This window comes from Podarcis tiliguerta (genome assembly GCF_965153285.1).
Source record: "Podarcis tiliguerta genome assembly, chromosome: 5".
Classification (NCBI taxonomy): domain Eukaryota; kingdom Metazoa; phylum Chordata; class Lepidosauria; order Squamata; family Lacertidae; genus Podarcis; species Podarcis tiliguerta.
In genome coordinates this window covers 47,358,303-47,363,693 of record NC_139538.1, presented here as the reverse complement: position 1 = coordinate 47,363,693, position 5,391 = coordinate 47,358,303, and the positions used below count along the sequence as shown (strand labels likewise).

At 42.8% G+C, this 5,391-nt stretch overlaps 1 pseudogene across 1 annotated transcript; it reads right to left on the bottom strand.

Moving 5' to 3' along the window:
• Positions 1-4,532: 4,532 nt before the first annotated feature.
• On the bottom strand, positions 4,533-5,092 carry LOC310677818 (large ribosomal subunit protein eL21-like; annotated as a pseudogene). Its single transcript has one exon. The product of its transcript is annotated as a large ribosomal subunit protein eL21-like (transcript).
• Between the last annotated feature and the right edge of the window lie 299 nt (positions 5,093-5,391).

Below are 5,391 nucleotides of genomic sequence, written 5' to 3'. Positions count from 1 at the left end.
GACCTCTTCCAATCTGGTGGAAGATCCAAATCCATACTAGATCCTGGGAACAGGGGCAGCTTCACCTCTAGAAAGTGATTTCTTCTTAAAAGGGATTTGGAGGTCAGCAAGGAATTGACTCCTATGTTTTGGTAATGGACCAATGCCCACATTACCCCCCCCCCCTAATCTTTCTAGAGTGGTTATCTCCAACATGAATGCAACAGCAGGTGTGAAGAGAGCCAGTTCTGATCTTCTTTGCAGTCTTCTCCAACCTGGTGTACTCCAGTTGTTTTGGACTACAATGCTCATCGCATCAGCCCCAGCCAGTATGGGCATGATGGAAGCCGTAAGTCTAGGTTGGGGTCCAAAGGTGGACAAACTACCCCAGAGGGAGCATGATGTGTCCCGCACCAGAGTTGCTACCCCTTCCCTAACACCCCATACACTTTTTATATTAACCTCTTACTAATTGTGTGGTTTTAGTATCACTTCCCCTTGTCTTCTCCATAGCTGGTTAGACCACTGAGACTGTCCAGTGATTTCTTTCAGCTGATATCCTCACTAAAATGGAATTATCCAACACAATTCCTAGACATCATTGAGAAAGAACAAATCATGACAGCTAGCCACTTCAGTGTCATTAAACACACAGAACAAAACTGAGAGGAAAGATTATTTTCATTTTAAAACCTTCCACTTTAAAACCACAAAAAAAGGAAAGAAGTTGCAAATAATGGGTGACTGGGAACATTTCATAATGGCGGAGGCCTGTTGAACTGCAGAATCTCCTTCCCACAGAATTGGTTAAAATACAATTTCTTGAGTAATTTGAAACCAAAGTGGACAAAACACTTGAGAACCTACTAAGGGAAAAGAGACCTGCAGCCATAATAACAGGGACTGACGGTCCATGTCTATCACAGTCTTATTGTTCCACTTTGTTGCTTGCAGCATACAATATAATGCAATTTCAATGCTAGGATTATATTTACATTTGTAGCAAAAGGCCCAGGAGGCTTCTCTAATACTGATGCATAACGTGGATAGAAAACATTCATGCTATCACTTTAGTATGAGGATTACAAACCACAAAAATAGTTTGCTGTTTATTGCACAGACTTTGGGAAACCGTCAAAGGAAACTGGTTAACAACTAACCAGTTGATGAGGTTTTCAGTGCAGACCACCTATCAATGTGTGTAACTACCAATAACTCTGCTGGACAGTAACAAAAAAATAAGCTGCCCAATAGGTATCTGAGACACTCGTTCAACTGCATTTAATACAGCTATTGCAGCAGCAGTAGGTGTCCAAGCTGGGGATACAAGACAGGTCAAAAGTAGTGACAACATAGGGGGGGGGGAACCACCACAAATGTGGACAAAATACAATTTGTTGCTCTTATTAATATAACTTTTCTACTGGGAAAATTCTGATTCAGTTCTATCACAGAGATGTTTTCTTCCATAGCATCTCAAAAATAAATGAAAATACATATTCAGACCACTCTTTTGACCATCTGGTTGGTAGGCCCATGCAGATTTTTTTTTAAGTTGTGGGGGAGAGTTTTGGTTTCTCTTTGAGGAATGCTTGCAAAAGTGTTTTAGTACTAAAGAGACATTGGATAGTAAATTGTCTACTCTGTAAGTCTGAAGATTTCATCACTTTTTGTTACTGCATTTAGTACATTTCCTTACCCTTTCTTCATTATTAGAGTCTCATAGACAGACTACCTAGAGTGGCTTTGTGTTCGACTTTGCAGAGGATACACCTTTATTTTGAAAGGCCTTCAGAGGACAGTTGTCAGTTTGAAGGTGTCTTCTCTTAGAAGGCTGTCCCATCCAAATCTGGTTAAATCTGGTTATCATAAGAAGAAGAAGCAGGACGTTGCCCATCAACAATTAGCAGCGCCTGGTCAGCTGACAGAACAGGCACAAAGGTCATTTCCCACAATGGTGACATATTGAATTTCTGTTTAAATCATAGTTATCATTTCTGCCTATAAATATGAATTTTAGGCAGATTTTATGCAAATTGCAACCCTCTTCGAGTGTCCTTTTTGGTGGTAACACAAATCTTCTTTGGCAATTCATAGCTGGCCACCCTGGGACTACCTGGCATGTAGGACTAGGATAGTAAGGTAAGTATCCTGATAATGGGTCCGTTTTGGATTGTCATGTTCCTGCAAAATTTCTTCAGGGACTCACAAAGTTCCTTCTAGTCCTAGATAAGTGAACTCAACAACCTGTTGCCTTCAAAATATTGCACAAGAAATATTGCATTCATTAGCCCTGCTACAATTCATACTGTGAGTTTATAATTTTTCTGTACAGCAATTATCTTTTAGCAGTGTAATTATCACAGCAATCTCATGTATCTGCTATTTGTAATATTGATGAATTGTTGTGTTTTACATCATTGTCTGTATGTATAGATTTCAACACCCAGCTCTACCTCTCTTTTAAATCAGAACCAGTGAAGGCGGTGAATGTCCTGTGTGAGTGCCTGGAGGCAGTTGGAGGATGGATGGCAGCTAACAGATTGAAGTTGAATCCTGACAAGACAGAAGTACTGTTTTTGGGGGACAGGAGGCGGGCAGGTGTGGAGGATTCCCTGGTCCTGAATGGGGTAACTGTGCCCCTGAAGGACTAGGTGCACAGCCTGGGAGTCATTTTGGACTCACAGCTGTCCATGGAGGCACAGGTCAATTCTGTGTCCAGGGCAGCTGTCTACCAGCTCCATCTGGTATGCAGGCTGAGACCCTATCTGCCTACAATACTGTCTTGCCCGAGTGGTGCATGCTCTAGTTATCTCTCGCTTGGACTACTGCAATGCACTAGTCCAAGCAATGCAAAGGGCTACCTTTGAAGGTGACCTGGAAACTACAACTAATCCAGAATGCAGCAGCTACACTGGTGACTGGGAGTGGCCGCAGAGACCACATAACACCGGTCCTGAGAGATCTGCATTGGCTCCCAGTATGTTTCTGAGCACAATTCAAAGTGTTGGTGCTGACCTTTAAAGCCCTAAACGGCCTCGGTCCAGTATATCTGAACGAGCACCTCCACCCTCATCGTTCAGTCCGGACACTGAGATCCAGCACAGAGGGCCTTCTGGCGGTTCCCTCATTGCGAGAAGTAAGGTTACAGGGAACCAGACAGAGGGTCTTCTGGGTAGTGGTGCCCGCCCTGTGGAACGCCCTCCTATCAGATGTCGAGGAAATAAGCACCTATCCTATTTTTGAAAGACATCTGAAGGCAGCCCTGTTTAGGGAAGTTTTTAATATTTAATGCTGTATTGTTTTTAACACTCGATTGGGAGCCGCCCAGAGTGACTGGGGAAACTCAGTCAGATGGGTGGGGTATAAATATATTATTATTATTATTACACCCAACACCAAAAATGGATTTCAAAAAATAATGTAATATAAAATATTCTGCAATATACATAATAAATAGAAGCAGTAAAAATAATTATTGTAAGCTACATAATTAACATAAAGAACGACAGCCCATCAACGTCCAGAAAACCAATGAAAAATGCATGCGTTGTTATTTTATTGGGGGATTATTTTGATATCACTGCGACTTTTGTATTTTACGTCAGTTTGTATAACTGTTATTGGCCTTCCTTTGTCTCCTTTGCTTTTTTGCTGTTTGCCATATACTTGTTTTCCCCACAGGCACACACACTCAAATTATAGCTTAAGGCCAAGGTCTTCCAGAGAAAGATTATATGTCAGCGGCTACTGTGTTTCACAAGCTTTGGTTTGGGCACATAAAAGTTCCAGCTATTATTTTGACCGCAAGGGTGGCACCATGCAGAATTTTTCTTCTGGGGAAGGAGCTAGATAAGAGGCTGGATATGTAACAGCGGGTGGTTGTGTGATATGGTACTGCTCATTGAACAGCAAATAAGCCCTCAGGTCACAACAAAATTGTATCGTGTAGAGAGAGAGATACAGTGGAGCAGAAGGGGAGACTTGGACATCACTCACCCTTGCAGAGAGCTTGACAGGACAGGCTCATATTATTGCTGAGAGACTTGGTGGTGCCATTGCCACAACCCTGTGCAGCGCACATCCCTTTTTGACATGGAAGAATAATGCATATTGTCGAGATGTCAGTATGTTTTCTGAAATGGCTGTGCCCTGATGCAGCTGTGTGTAAGTGTAATACAGCTGCTTGGAAAGGAGATGGAGGTATGGAAGCCCAAATCTACTTTTGGAAGTATGGGAGACCATATCCATCCAGCTGCTCCTTATACTATTCTGCATAATACTGGTTCGGTTGACAAAGCTACATGTTCGCAACCCAATGGAAGGGAAAGACCGTAGCTCAGTCAAGGAAAGCCCATAAGTCAGCAATAGAACATCTGCTTTGCATATGGAAGGTTCCAGGTTCATTCTCCAACATCTCTAAGTAGGGCTAGGAGAGATTGATTGATTTGTTGGTTGGTTTGTTGGTTGGTATGTTGGTTGGTTGTATTTACTGTATATCCCTCCTTTTCCTCCAAGGAGCTCAAGGTAAAGCACATGGTTCACCCCCCCCCTTTTTTTTTTTTAGGTCCTCAACATGGTATTTTATTTTGTTCATATAAACTATGCCATAAACTCATATGGAATTGATTCCAGCAGCTCTGGCTCCTTGCCGTTGTTTCTCACAAAGTGAGCTTCTCTACGAGGAGCAGGCTGGCGTTTTCGTTCAAACCAAATTCCCTTTTCCTTTCCTTCATTTTTCTTTCATTTTCTTTCACACGCCACAAGAAACTGTCTCTGCTCTTTGAGTGCTTAATATGCTCAATTCGCACACTGATTCTCTTGGCCAGAATCTTGCCCTTAACCTTCTTGTTCACAATAATCCCCACAGCATGCTGGGTGATGTTGTATACCCTTCCTGTCTTGCTATGGTAACATTTCTGGGGCATGCCTTTCTGAATTGTGCCCATGCGCTTTATGTCAACAATGTCACCCTTCTTATAGATGCGCATGTGGGCGGCGAGAGGGACGACATCATGTTTGCAAAAGGGTCTTGAGAACATGAAACGTGTCCCCCTCCTCTTCCCCTTGGTGTCGGTCATCTTGATGGATTACTGTAAGATGGCGTCCAAGGCCGAAAAATCTCTATGACCCATTTTATTCTCACCTTGTGAGATCGGTCCAGCTGAGAAGTAGTAACTGGCCCTGTCACTCAGTGCCTGACACTAGATAGTCACTGTCCGTCAGTGTAGACAGAACTGAGTTAGATGGGCCAGTGGTCTGATTCAGGGTTCATCCACACTTCTGCTTGTCCCATGCCAAGAGGTTTTTTGCTTGTACCACCAGAAAAACTCACTGAATTAGAACAAAAGCCAATCTGCAGGAAACCCGAGGGACATTTGTTCCAATTTAGCAGTAAACAGTGGGTTTTCG